This window comes from Mastomys coucha, unplaced genomic scaffold, assembly GCF_008632895.1.
Source record: "Mastomys coucha isolate ucsf_1 unplaced genomic scaffold, UCSF_Mcou_1 pScaffold14, whole genome shotgun sequence".
NCBI lineage: Eukaryota > Metazoa > Chordata > Mammalia > Rodentia > Muridae > Mastomys > Mastomys coucha.
In genome coordinates, this window is record NW_022196896.1 from 94,879,857 (window position 1) to 94,895,474 (window position 15,618).

Sequence of the window (15,618 nt, forward strand, 5' to 3'; positions counted from 1 at the left end):
GAGATATCATAATCCATGTAAATAAAGAAAATATCTAATAAAAATTAAGTTAAAATATTTTTAGAAAGAAATTCTATATATTGCAAGGGAGATTACATTGCAAAATAGCATTTCTCCAATCATGAGGTAACCTTTAACGAATTCAATATTTCTCAAAAAGATCCTTTTAATTGAGAAACCTGTAATTATTACTTGTCAATTATTATCAGTCCACTAGTATTTCCTTTTCCTATGCAGTTTCCATAATTGTTACTTCTTTGATTTTTCAAATAACTTTTCAATTCATTATAGATACTATAGTATTTTAAGGCTTGTAAAAGCCTTGAAATTTTAGAAAAATGAGAACTTTGTTGACATAATGCACAATACATTGTCTTACACATTTTAGCAGCGAGATTTGTGTGGTCATAAAAATTTAAGAACTTTATCATCCCTCTAAAATTAATTAAGTCAAGTGTAGTGGTGTGAGCCTATAACCATTAGCTCCAAGCCAGCTAGTTAACATAGAGTCCCATTAGTCTCTATCACCAGATCCTTTGTTATCTTATCAATTGTCTAATATAAATTATTAAATAGGTATATTTATGATTGAATCCAACTATTATATCTATTTTATTTTTAAATCTTCACAGAGAGTAAGTTTATATGGGTCAGAGGAAATCCATTTGATTGAACTAGTTTCCATCTATCATAAATTTGTATTTGTTTGCATTTCATATGATCAGATTGAATATTTTAAAAATTATTATATAACTTTATTATCAATAAATGATACAAATTTATTAATACTATGAGTCTTTTTGGAATAAAACCATAATTATGTGAATGTTGGGATCATCAATTTTTAAGTATTTACTAGCAAATAATATTTGTTTATGAATTACATTATAAATCATAGTCACCTTATTAGTCTGGTTTTTAATAAAATAATTTCTAAAATCACTCAAAGAAATGTTTAGCCCAAACATTAACTTTTCTCATTTTTTATTAGAAGTAAAGTAAAAATTGAAAAATATATCCAGCTATATTATGTAGGCAGAGCTTTTTGAAATGAAGACCAGCATGGTCTAAAAAGAGTTTTCTAGGCAAAGCAAGGACACATACACAGTGAGTCCTTGTCTCAAATAAAAATTACCTTTGTCAAGATTGAAACCTTTAGTAAGCAAAATGAATGCCATTTTGACTTGAATATGTATTTACAAGTTTTAATTTTAATTTAGAATAATTCTGTAAGTTTTAATTAAAATTTCCTAATAAAAATATGTATATAATTAATATTAATACTAGGTGTTAATTATACTCATAAACATGAACTTCCACCTAAAAAATTATCATCCTTTATCTCACTCAAGGTCATTTTCCCATAAAGTTGTTTTAATTTGTGGAGATTTCTAGAAATGTTAGAAAACATATTACCAAGAGATAAAAATTAAGTAAGAAAAACATAAATGGAAGTGGTATTCATTAATTTTGTCAACTTAGAATTTAAAACAAATTAATTCTTTTTCAGCTATAAAGTGTTACTGAGATTAATAAAAGTTAAAAAAAAGTTATTACACATGATTTTCAAATTCTTATTGAAAAAGATATAGCAAATTGTAAATATTTACACAGGCCTGTGTTGCTCATTTCCTTTCTTTCTTTCTTTCTTTCTTTCTTTCTTTCTTTCTTTCTTTCTTTCTTTCTTTCTCTCTCTCTCTTTCCTTCCTTCCTTCTTTCTTTCTTTTTCTCTTTCTTTCCTTCTTTTTTCCTTTTTTTTTCTCATCATTTAAATTGTGGCATTATAATCTGGACACTATTTGACTTCGTTACTTACTCCAAGAAATATCTCACCTAAGAGAACATGGCAGTCTTCCACATTGTGGTCTGATTGCATTAGACCAAGTATGGGTAAAGAAAAAAAATATTTTGACAGGATAGATTACAGTTGAACACATCAAAGTGTCAGCTCAGATATGTGGCATCTGAAAAGTGCCCTCCCTTCTCTCTGTTGCATGAAATTTCCTGCCTCTCATTGTCTCTGCCAGATGGTGTGCTGAGTTCTCTTCAGCTTTATTCCTAGAGAGAGCAGATCAGCATCAATCTGTTCTGCTGTTTTCTTGTAATATGAATGCATCTGATTTATCAATGCCAATTAGTCAATGGGACAGAACGAGTTCTTCCTTTGTGGCTAATATAATTTCTTTTTTTAGTATTAAAAAAGAAAATTAAAGAGCATTGACCAGACTGGCAAGCCATGCATTTGGCAGCCTGTGGCCATTTAGGAAGCGTTCAAATGATGTTAATGTAGAAGTATTTACACCAAAATATGTTAACAACCATATTTGGAGGTTATATTTTCTTAAACAAAATAAAAAACTAACTCTATTTCATTTTTGCATATTTTAAAATCTCTTTGAGTCCTATTACTTCACCGTTCATGAATAAAACACATGTTAAAAGTATCAGGCCTACCACAGATATACCTGGTGACTGAAAGATATTAAAAGTGACTATACTATAGTATAGGATTTTCATGGTAACACAATAAGTTCCCTTTTACTGTATTGATATAAACCGCAAATCAATATAAATGTTTCAAAATTTGACTTAAAAAAACAAAATGAAATAATGATTAAAACACAAGTAAAAAGTGAACTAGACGGGTTAAGGACACCACAAGAAGACCTACAGAATCATGTGGCCTGGGTAATGTGGGTTCATGTTTGACTGAACCATCAACCAAAGAGCATGCAGAGGCTGATCCCTAGCCCCTCTACGTATGTATACCAGATGTGCAGCTTGGTCTCCATGTGGGTCCCTAACAATCGGAGTGGGGTTGTCTCTGACTCTGTTGCCTGCCATTGGATCCTCTTCCTGTAGCTGGAATGCCTAGCCTAGCCTCAATGGGAGAGGGTGTGCTTACTCCTGCTGCAGCTGGGTGTCACAGGGTAGGATGGCACACCTGGGTGTCACAGGGCAGGATGGCACACCTGGATGTCACGGGGGTGGCACACCTTCAGAGAAGGGGAGGATGTGATGGATAAGGGGTTTGTAGTGTGGGACTGGGAAGAGAAGAGGAAGGGGTACTATGATCATGGTGTAAAGTGAATAAATAAATTAATTAATGAAAAAATATGAAACTATATTAAACTGCATCTTAGAGAAGCAATATATAGGATGAAATATAGTAACTAGATTTTTTTCAGACCTAGTGAAGATGAGTGTGGTTCGAAGATGAATATATTTTCATTATACTATATCAAAATTCTTAGGCAATTTGAGACAAAAATAGTAGACATCATAGCAGAGGATAGCCTTGTTGGTCATCAATGGGAGGAGAGGCCCTTGGTCCTGTGAAGGGTCGATGCCTCAGTTAAGGGAATGCCGGGACCAGGAAGCAGGAGTGGGTGGGTTGATGAACAGGGGGAAAGGGAGAAAGGGGAGAGGGGACAGTGGAGAGGAGAGAGGAGGTTTTGGAGGGAAAACCAGGAAAGGTGATAACATTTGAAATGTAAGTAAAGAAAATACATAATAATAATAATAATAATAATAATAATAATAATAATAATAATAATAATGAATAGAATGAAATCTCTATTCAACTAGAATATTCACATATTACAATGCAGAAGGATGAGGAGATATCGAAAGGAAAAGAACAAAGAGGAAGAAGAGGAAATGGAGGATGAAGAAAGAAGGAAAAAGAAGCTCATAGGTGATATTTTTGACCCAGTTATACACATGACCAAAATCCTAATCCATTCAGTTAATTTCTCTTTTGACATCACTACAATAAAAACTTTTCAAGTATAAGAAAAGGTGCCTTTGAAAACTATAGGATAGACTGTAGCATTCATATAAATTTTGCATGTGAAGTTTACAATCAATATTTTCTGCTAGGAAAGCTGACATTTTGGACCATCTTTTAAGAAAGATATTAGTAATGGAACAGTACTATGGCTTAAATACATAGTAATGATGGTGAAAGTAGAGCTCAATGTGTTTCATGAATAATTAATGAGTACAAAGAATGTAACAGCATTATAGACCATGTTTTATCTTAGTGTACATCCTATTGTTATATGGCACATCCATTCAGGTTTTGCAAGTTTATAAAGAAGTTATAGAGTCTTAATAAAAATACTGGGGGTTTCACTGCAGTATCTACTACTGACTAAAATCCAGAGGGTTCATCTGCAGAATCTGACCAAAAAAATGTTCTCAATATCAAAATCCCACAAGACAAATCTGAGATCATTATTTAATTTTTTAAAAAAGATAGAAAATAGAGAAGAGAGACCCGGGTAAACATTATAACAAATATGCCTAACCTAACGTGTTTTCAACATTGGATCCTAAACAGAAAATATCTCTCTAGCAATACTGGATTTTAGGCTGTCATTGAATCTTGGCCATTTCCATTTTTTTTTAAATTATCTTCTTTTAGTCACCTCATGGTAAAGTGAAAGGAGGCACCTTTTCAATTCCCTCACCTTTATAGCCTGGTTCAAACTTTAGCCTCCTCATTCATTTCCTACTGACCTCACTCCACTTGACTGCCTACATTTATAATAAAACTGTTAATCATTTGTAAGCTTGTGTTGTTATATTAGTGGCTCAATTATTGTAAAATGGGCTATGCCTCCTTCCCATGATAAAATTAATATGGTCTTGATAATATTGACTAAGCATTACTATAAGACAAGCTCTCATTCTTGTGCCTATGTCCTTATTTAATCCTCATCTGTATGAAGTTCAGGCACTATTTCCAATCCATATATATCAATAGATGTCTGTCCAAGAGTATGAGCATTTACTTTCTCTCTCTCTCTCTTCCTCTCTTTCTCTCTCTCTCTCTCTCTCTCTCTCTCTCTCTCTCTCTCTCTCTCTCTCTCTCTCTCTCTCTCTCTCTCTCTCTCTCTCTCTCTCTATGTCCTATATACATATATACATCATATATATGTCTAGCTAGATGTTCCTGGAAAGCTTAGTACTCAATATGTACTTATCTTCTTGCCTATCACCCTGTGTGCTGGCATTAAGTATGAGCTACCACATCCTCCTGTAGTCATAATTTGAACTCATGTCACTTGACCCCAGAACAGCCATAAAAATTATTTAAATAAATACAAATTTAAATAAAAATATGCTCTACAACCATAGCCATACTACTTCCCTTTTAAAATAACATTATCTTTACTATAAAATAGCCCATTATATATTGGAAAATATATGAAATGTTTAAATAATAAAAGCCATTTATAGAACTTCTAATCATACAGTGGTGGTATACTCCCTTTGTTGTAGATTTGATGTCAATTAACATATGCCAAAACAATGTGATGTATATCATGTTAAATATACAAGTTAACATTTATCAAAATCCAACATCCCTTCATGATAAAAGTCTTGGAAAGATCAGGAATTCAAGGCCCATACCTACATGTAGTAAAACAATATACAGAAAACCAGTATCCAACATCAAACTAAATGGAGAGAAACTTGAAGCAATCCCACTAAAATCAGGGACTAGATAAGGCTGCCCACTCTCTCCCTACCTATTCAATATTATACTTGAGGTCCTAGGCAGAGCAATTAGACAACAAAAGGAGATCAAAGGGGTACAAATTGGAAAGGAAAAAGTCAAATTATCACTATTTGCTGATAATATGATAGTATACTTAAGTGACCCCCAAAATTCCACCAGAGAGCTCCTAAACCTGATAAACAACATTAGCAAATTAGTTGGATATAAAATGAACTGAAGCAAATCAGTGGGCTTCCTCTACATAAAGGATAAACAGACTGAAAAAGAAATTGGGGAAACAACACCCTTCACAATAGTTACAAATAATATAAAATACCTTGATGTCACACTAATTAAGCAAGTAAAAGATCTCTATGACAAGAACTTCAAGTCTCTGAAGAAGGAAATTGAAAAAGATCTCAAAAGATGGAAAGATCTCCCATGTTCATGGGTGGGCAGGATTAATATATTAAAAATGGACATCTTGCTGAAAGCAATCTGCATATTCAATGCAATCTCTATCAAAATTCCAGCATAATTCTTCACAGACTTGGAAATTCATCTGGAATAACAAAAAACCTAGGATAGAGAAAACTATTCTCAACAATAAAAGAACCTTGAGTGGAATCACCATCCCTGACCTTAAGCTCTACTACAGAGCAATTGTGATAAAAAAAAAAAAAATGCATGGTATTGGTACAGTGACAGGCAGGTAGATCAATGGAATAGAATTGAAGACCCAGAAATGAACCCACATACCTATGGTCACTTGATCTTTGACAAAGGAGCTAAAACCATCCAGTGGAAAAAAGACAGCATTTTCAACAAATGATCCTGGCTTAACTGGTGCTTAGCATGTAGAAGAATGCAAATCAATCCATTCCTATCTCCTTATACAAAGCTCAAGTCCAAGTGGATCAAGGACCTCCACATAAAACCAGATACATTGAAACTAATAGAAAATAAAGTGGGGAAGAACCTCTAGTCATGGGCACAGGGGAAAATTTCCTGAACAGAACATCAATAGCTTATGCTTTAAGTCAAGAATTGACAAATGGGACCTCACAAAATTACAAAGCTTCTGTAAGGCTCAGAACACTATCAATAGGACAAAATGGCAACCAACAGATTGGGGAAAGATCTTTACCAATACTATATCTAAGGTCTGGTTAATATCCAATATATACAAAGAACTCAAGATGTTAGACTCCAGAGAAAAAAATAACCCTATTAAAAAATGGGATACAGAGCTAAACAAACAATTCTTAACTGAGGAATAGCAAATGGCTGAGAAGCACCTAAAGAAATATTCAACATCTTTAGTCATCAGGGAAATGCAAATCAAAACAACCCTGAGATTCCACCTCACACCAGTCAGACTGGCTAGGATAAAACACTCAGGTGACAGCAGATGCTGGCAAGGTTGTGGAGAAAGAGGAACATTACTTCATTGCTGGTGGGATTGCAAACTGATACAACCACTCTGGAAATCAGTTTGGTGGTTCATCCGGAAATTGGACATAGTACTACCAGAGGACCCAGCTATACCACTCCTGGGCATATACCCAAAAGATACTGCAACATGTAATAAGGACACATGCTCCACCATGTTCATAGCAGCCTTATTTATGATAGCCAGAACCTGGAAACAACTCAAAGGTCCCTCAACAGAGGAATGGATACAGACAATTTGGTACATCTACACAATGGAGTACTACTCAGCTATTAAAAACAATGAATTTATAAAATTCTTAGGCAAATGGATGGATCTGGAGAATATCATCCTGAGTGAGGTAACCCAGTCACAAGAGAACACATATGGTATGCACTTTCTGATAAGTGGATATTAGCCCAGAAGCCTAGAATACCCAAAATACAATCCACACACCACAGAAACTCAAGAAGGAAGATCAAAGTATGGATATGTCATTCCTTCTTAGAAGGGGGAACAAAATACCCATGAAAGGAGTAGCAGAGACAAAGTGTGGAGCAGAGACTGAAGGAAGGACAATCCAGAGACTGCTCCACTTGGGACTCTTTCCCATATTCGATCATCAAACTCAGACACTATTGTGGAGGACAGCAAGTGCTGGTTGACAGGAGCCTGACATAGTTGTCTCCTGAAAGGCTCTGACAGTGCCTGCCCAACTAATACAGAAATAGAGGCTCACACCCATCCATTAGACTGAGCACAGGGTCCCCAAGGAAGGAGCTAGAGAAAGGACCCAAGGAGCTGAAGGAGCTAGAGAAAGGACCCAAGGAGCTGAAGAGTTTACAGCCCTTTAGGACAAACAACAATATGAACTAACTAGCATCCTCAGAGCTCCCAGGGACTCAACCACCAACCAAGGAGTACACATGGTGGGGCTCAAGGCTCCAGCAGCACATGTATAGCAGAGGATGGTCTAGTTGGTCATCAATGGGAGGAGAAGCCCTTGTTCCTGGGAAGGTTCTATGCCCCAGTGTAGGGCTAGCCAGGGCTAGAATGTGGGAGAGGGTTGGAGAGGAGAGGGAACAGGGTTTTTTTCTTTTTCTTTTTTTTCTTTTCTTTTTTTTTTTTTTGTTGTTGTTGTTGTAAGGGAAACCCGGAGAGGAGATATCATTTGAAATGTAAATAAAGAAAATGTCTAATAAAAACAAAGAAAAAAAAAAAGAAAAACATAATAAAAAAAGACATTCACCAATTACACTTAATTCTGAATCGGGAATATTTCTCTCATTGTTGAATAGTTTTGAAAATATTTTAATTCTGGAAGAAAAGTTATTGTTTTATACTAGTGGATGAACACTCAAGAATCCCTTGTACTCTAACCTGAATCAGAGAGACACTTTCTGTAGGAAAAAAAAGATACCAGGTATGTATTTTATAGTTATTGAAGTAAAAGAATCATTGAAATCTTACAAAGTTTTTCTCAGAAATACAATATAAAATCATTTCATAGAAAACCAAGGAGATCCTGAGAATTGTCAGAAGACCTAAGTGCTGTTTGCAAGAGTTAAGTTGATAAGTTCTTCTGCAGTCCAGAGGCCCAACCCTGCTTCTCCCTAGTTCCTGCTGACCCTCACTCCTGTCTGTTCAGAAAAGCAGAAGGAAGCCACACATATTTCCATCTTTCGTGTTTTCTGATGCACTGGATTAATTTTTATGAGATTATATTCTCTCTCTTATTTTATTAACAAAATGATACTAGTCACAACTAGAGTGGACATAAATTCTTTCCATGGTGGAGCTAATTGTTGTCTAACTACAACACTTAGACATAACTATTGGAGGTGTGACAGTTTTAAGTTTTCTAAGTAAGCCATCTCAGAATCTGCTGTGATTCTTCTGAAAACCTCAGGGGAGCTTCCAAAAGCAGGTAGATAACCTCCTATCAGAGCTGGTGTAGATATGTCCTGTCTCTCACAGCTCCATAAAGATCTATTAACTGACCTCTATGGGTCCTTAACTGAGTAGAAAGCTATGAATACAGAAATGTCTGTCACATGTATCTGCAATGCATACTGCAAAAGTTTATACTTAAGAGGCCAATTCATACTAAACACATACTATTTTAGCAAAAAGGAAAAATACAAAATTGCTTTATTTTAAAAGGTCATATTAATTGGATTAATGTTTCATTTTCAACAGACTAGATGTAACTAGGTACTAGCAAATGTGCACAAAGTTAAAGATGTTATCAGTATTTTAGTAACAAGAACCCACACTGGACCATAATTTTTATCCAATAAATGCATACTTAACATGTGTAAGTGGAAAGATGTAGCTAAATTTGTAGGAGCTTAGAAAATAGGTGAGTTAAAAGACCCTTACCCGCCTCACTCAGGACACTTATAAGCTTGTTCAAGAACATCAGTGAGACGCAAGATAGAAAGAGATGCCATAACAGACATCCCTAAAACATCTCTGATGTACAGAGAAGGAGAAAAAGTCGACAGCTGTGGGATCAGAAGGGCCGTTATCAAGAAAGAGGCTTCTCAGAAAGCCAAGGAAAAAAAGTAAAAAGTGTTGAAACTTCAGAGAACAAAACTCACAGGGGACAGTGTCAGCAAAGGAAATACTTAAGGAAAAAAAAATAGACACTACAAATATAATTTCTCTCTTATTAGATTTCTATAGATTTTTAGTCAGGGAAATAGACTAAGCAACGGCAGATCCCAAAATGCACAAAGAAATTTTAGAAAATAATTTAGATTATTTTTCTTTAGAAACAAAATAGTAGGATCAGACGACTTACAAATTTATTCAGGTTAGAACTCTGAAAGTGTAACTCACATAATATTGCTTTGCAAATGTTTATGTAATACTCTGTCAATAAATTCTTGGTAATTAAATATTTCAGAAGTTTTCAAAAATAGCAAATAAAGAGACAATTGTCTCCTCATTATTTGTTTCAGTTCTGAAGATACATAATATCAGAAGAGATGTGTAGATTCTCTTTGATATTTGGCAACCCTAAACATTAGTGTCTGACCTCCTTTTGCTCTAGCATAACATTTGGAATCCCTTCTTGAAGCCCTGTCATTTTGCTACCTGTATTTTCAAAATTAGTATTTTATTATTCAGTGAGATTATGTTTCTAAAAGTAAATTAATGAAAGAAAACAACCATAAGTAAAATATATTTAAAATTTTAAAATATGTATTTTTTTGTGATTGAGTTATCATCCTGAGTGAGGTAATACAATAACAAAGAACATACATGGTATGCACTCACTGATAAGGGATATTAGACCAGAAGTTCGGAATACCCAAGATACAATCCACAGACCACATGAAGCTCAAGAAGAAGGAAGACCACAGTGTGGATACTTCAGTCCTTCTTAGAAGGGGGATCAAAATACCCATGGGAGGAAATACAGAGACAAAGTGTGGAGCAGAGACTGAAGGAAAGGCCATCCGGTAACTGTCCCACCTGGGGATACATCTCCTATACAGTTACCAAAACACAGACATTATTGTGGATGCCAGTAAGTGCTTGCTGACAGGAGCCTGATATAGCTGTCTCCTGAGTGGCTCTGCCAGTGCATGATAAATACAGAAGTGGATGCTCACAGCCATCCATTGGACTGAGTACAGGGTCCCCAATATAGGAGCTAGAGAAAGGACCCAAGGAGCTGAAGGGGTTTGCAGCCCCAATAGAAGGAACAAAAATATGAACCAACCACAAACCCCAGCGTTTCCTGGGAGTAAACCACCAACCACAGAGTATACTCGGAAGGACCCATGACTCCAGCTGCATGTGTAGCTGAGGATGGCCTTGTGGGACATCAATGAGAGGAGAGACACTAGGTCTTATGAAGCCTTGATGCTCCAGTATAGGGGAATGCCAGGATAAGGAAATGGGTTAGTGAGCAGGGGGAGCAGGATGGGATAGGGTTTTTTTCAAGGGGTAATGAGGAAAGGGGATAAAATTTGAAATGTAAATAAAGAAAATATCTAATAAAAAATAAGAGTCAAAAAACAAAAGGAGATCATGACATTTTAACCACAATCACACAATATGTCTCTGACTCTCTGTCTCTGTCTCTGTCTATCTATCTATCTATCTATCTATCTATCTATCTATCTATCTATCTATCTATCTATCTATCTATCTTATACACACACACATAACACACTACACACACAAATACACACATATATATACACACATACACATACATACACATATATACACACACAGAGATACTTAGGGCATTATGCTCCACTCATAGTAAGTCATGGGTAACTAAACATAAAAGCCAGTACCAAGTGTTTTGTATGTGGTTAGAGGTGTTTTTAAGTTCCCTAAAACAGCATAGGCTATTGCCACTGTTTGTGCATGTCCAATAGAATTTTATGATCAGATCTGAATGCTGAAGACACTGCAGAGATTGTTCTCAGGACATGGAAAAATCATTTTGGTACTGACCAGAGATATTTCTCCCTGCTAGCTGGATTTCATAATATTATATAATTGCTGGGGGGAAATTCACCAACATTGTTTCCCAACTGAATCCTGTAAACTACAATACTGGTCAACAGAGGGGCCACACTGGCTTACTGTTGTGCGAGGATTAAACCAGTTACCATTCTAGCCTGGATGAGGAAGGGATATATGAGCCTGCACTCATAACTGAGAAACTATTGACACATAAAGTCTCACGGGAGAGGAAAAAACAGTTTGTTTGTATTTTTTAAAATAGTGTCTCCTAGCAGGTTGATCATATTCTAATATATGATAGCACAAATTTGAATAATGGATTATTAAAAAATAGTGGGAGCAATAACAAATGCAGGATAGGAAGTGGGAGTTGATTTTAGAGGAGCTTGGAGGAGAGCAAAAGTGGAATATTATCAACATGCATTTATGAGGCACCTAAAATTTATTAATCTCAAGGAATTCATTAAATACCTTAGTTTTAAATTTGCCTACAGCTATGCTCACATGACAATATATTTGGATAATACCAAATTGAGACCTTCCAAGATGGTGTGAGGTTATGTCAAGCTGAGAATTAAAACAAGCTGTCAAAACATATATAAGATGATAGTATTTGAACTAATATTATTTAAATAATTTTCAAGAAAATGTATGCATTTACTTCTTCCCTATAACAGCATTAAAATAAAATTATTTTACAAAAGATTCTGGCCAGTAAAAAGATGAATGATTTTCATATACTGACTGAGAAATTCTGATACGCAATATTGTTTTGAAGATGCATCAAAATTGTGAATGGAGTTTATCAAATGTTTTCTATGAGTTGCAATCACAGTTCACATTTGAGTTAGTGGCACAACGTTACTCTTCAAGTCAGTGGTTTAGTATTTTAAATGAACAGAAGAATGGAGGTTTAAAGTCAAGCAGATGAAGACAAGACATTACTGTGATGGACTAATGCCAAGGGAAAGATGGCTTACACTAGTAATGGCATTGGATCTGTTGGTGAGGCTAAATGTAAGCAAGACACTCTAAGTAAAATTCTGCAGAGCAAATATCTGTATATGACTATTGTGATACAGGACAGTAGATTGCCTGAGATGTTTAACTTGAACAAATGGGAGAACCTAGTTGCTATGTACACAACTTGTAAAATACAAGTAATCTGAGACTCACTGGTCTATCTATACATATGTGGTTAAAGATTGTGAAGATGTGTGTGATTTAACATAGTGGGGACACCTCTGTAAAACTGAGACCCATGGTGCCTGGCAACAGTTAGAAGTTAACAGAGAAAAGACAAATTAAAAGACAGGGAAGAAGACATCAAGGAGCAGAAAGGCAGTAGTTAGTGTGGGAGTTTGGAAAAGGACACAAATCCATGTCAGAGGACTTACCCCACACATAAAATGTCCTGGATCTGATTCCCTGGCACCAATAAGAGGAAGATTAGGAATTCAGCAAGAAAAAGTATCCTTGGTGAAAAATGCTCCTAACAAATCCAGAACATAGGACAGAAACTTAAAGAATAAGCATGTCCTATGGATAGCTCATTGTTCCCCAGGAGATAAGTCCTTAGGTGAGTTAAAGATAACTTTCAGAATGAGTGATTTAACAAAAGGAAAATGATCATTGAGAACAGCTGAAGACAGCAAAATTTAGGCACATGGATCAGTTTTTGTTTTTGTTTTTGTTTTGTTTTCTTGACAAAGAAAGTCGTAGTGGTGCCCAATTATAATGGTATGGTCCAATACACAGAAATTTTAGTTCAATAATGTGTCATAAAGGAGAAAATTACAAGACTCATATCAGTATGAATATGACTTTATGTGGCATGAGACATAGGTTGCATGTTTTTTTCTCAGTCAAAACTATGGTCAAATACTGAATTACTGGAGAGAACATAGAAAATCTTGAAATAAACAATAGTAACAGTGCAGGTGTTATGGTAGAAACTATTCTTCCATTATATATATATTTGTGTGTTTGTGTGTGTGTTGTAGTGTAGAAATTGTACATTTCAAGAGTGTCATATTTTTTTTTAGAATTTCAGCCATAGCCACTAGACATTTAGACATGTAATCAAAAAATTACATTGATACAAGGAAGCATCTGGGAGACAATTTTCATAACATGGCTTTCATTTTTCTGAATACTCATGACAGTTTGACATCTCCAGCCTGTGTTTACACTGGGGAAAGGCTTCAGTTATATATTACATGCTTCATTACCTCATTTCTCTAAGAATCAAACTATCTACAGATTTGTTGTATTTACTGTGAATAAACATGGGGAGGTGGTGTCAATAAAACACAAAATAATCAGTCACAGTTTTAGTGCTCGTTTGCTACCATACTAGATTGAAACTTGACCTAAATTTCTGTTAGATTTCTAAATTTATGTGTGGTCAACTGAAATGTTAAAAGTGAGGGCTGAAGGTAAATATAATAAGAACTAAATATTTGATAGTTCCCAGGTAAATGAAAGATTAAAGAAGACCCCCTTAGTCCTGCTCAGGAAATAATGCTTTGGTATCTGAATATACTCTAGCACATTCAAGTCTTCTATTTGCCTTAGTGAAACAAAACAGAATAGTTCAACTCTTTTCTCTTCTCTGGTAAACCAGTTAGTCCTCCCTGTGTTTTATGGGGAGATGGTTATCCCACGGGATCGTGTGAAATGCGGATTCTGATATGGGGTCTGTAATTTCTCATTTTCAGTTGGGGTCTTAGCCTGAACCATGATGCCTATTATAGTCATACAGAGTACAAAACAAAACAAAACAAACAAATAAACAAACAAAAACCCTCAAGCATTCAACACTTGCCATTGGCTCAGAAGTTGATGTAATTAATTATTACAGATTAGAATTTTGTGTCTATTTTTAAAAGATGGACAATTTAAAAAAATTGTTAAGTAAAATTAGAAAATATATTTTGGAGATTTATATCCCTTTAAGAGTTTATGAAAGTACTATACACAATTACAAAGCATCTATAAAATATGTTGCTGGCCTTAACTAAATCAAATATATAAAATCCCTAATAATTCAGCAATACAAAATCACTCGCTATTCATTTACCAGATTATTACTTGCAGTACAAAGCTCAATTCTACACAAATCTACTACTTAAATGACAACAGAAATAAATGGAAATCAAATTAAATTGAAAACATATATATATATATGTTGGTGCTGACACTAATTACACCACAAAAGAAACAAAGCAACAAAGTAATATTGTTTAAAATTACAGTTCTATGGTTGTGGGTAAACATTTGAAAAATCCTACATTACACTACAGTTCTCACTCCCACTTTCTCTTGCCAGGTTAGACAGTTTTGTCTGCTCCGCATGTGAGACCACAGTCATTTAAACAAAGTCCCTCAGGGTAGCAATATCTAGAAAACCAGAGTTGTCTCAGAAGAGCTCTTAACAGGGCTTCCAATGAATTCGTAGCTTTGTTTATGTAGATTGAAAGCATAGCATACAGAGAAGATAGTTTGCTGCCAAGGGGATAGCTTTCATAAAGCAATAACATGTCTCTGAAATACGGAGAAAATTTCACACTCAAATGTTTATGTGTTAAAGTGGGGTAAGTGACACTCCAAAAGGTCTGATGTCACAGGAATTGTAACTTTAACAAGCCAGCAGTATAAATATTGTTAAGAAGTGGATAATATAATAAATATTTCATCATGTTTTATTAGTTATGGGGATGCTGTCTGATAAAGTATATTTACTAGGCACTGAGATATGAACTGGCAGACTAGTAAAGGTAATTCATTCTATTTTTGATCATGTAAAGCTGATTGGTGCAACCTATTCTGATTTTATGCACCCAGTGGCATCCATAAACATCCACATATACAATTTCTTTGTGCCATAAAATGATGTGGAATCCATTACAACTCACAATGATAGTTTCCATCAATGGAATCTTCTCTATGTTTAATATCCCAGTGTGTTCATGAAAATATTCACTTCACTAATTACAATGATTAAGAAAGTATAGAACACTACAATGGCCAAGAGACCAACTATGCAGAAGACTGAGATATACCTGTGCAGAAGGTGGAGCACATGTATAAAAGCTGATCTAGCTCCTGAACAAATAGGACTAAGTTGCTCCTTGATTAGGTGACTAGTTTAGTAAATTTTCATTTGTAATGAATGCAACCC

The 15,618-nt window shown here is 35.0% G+C and overlaps 1 protein-coding gene and 1 long non-coding RNA gene across 5 annotated transcripts in view; one reads left to right on the forward strand and one right to left on the reverse strand.

Annotated features, from left to right (window-relative positions):
- LOC116088531 overlaps positions 1–3,789 on the forward strand; it is a 71,253-nt gene extending 67,464 nt beyond the window's left edge. The window contains exon 5 of the long non-coding RNA XR_004117915.1: positions 3,589–3,789. This is a non-coding gene — a long non-coding RNA (uncharacterized LOC116088531). The remainder of the gene's footprint in view (positions 1–3,588) is intronic.
- Positions 1–15,618, reverse strand: part of Erbb4 (erb-b2 receptor tyrosine kinase 4) — a 1,021,671-nt gene that overhangs the window by 748,595 nt on the left and 257,458 nt on the right. The window lies entirely within an intron of this gene.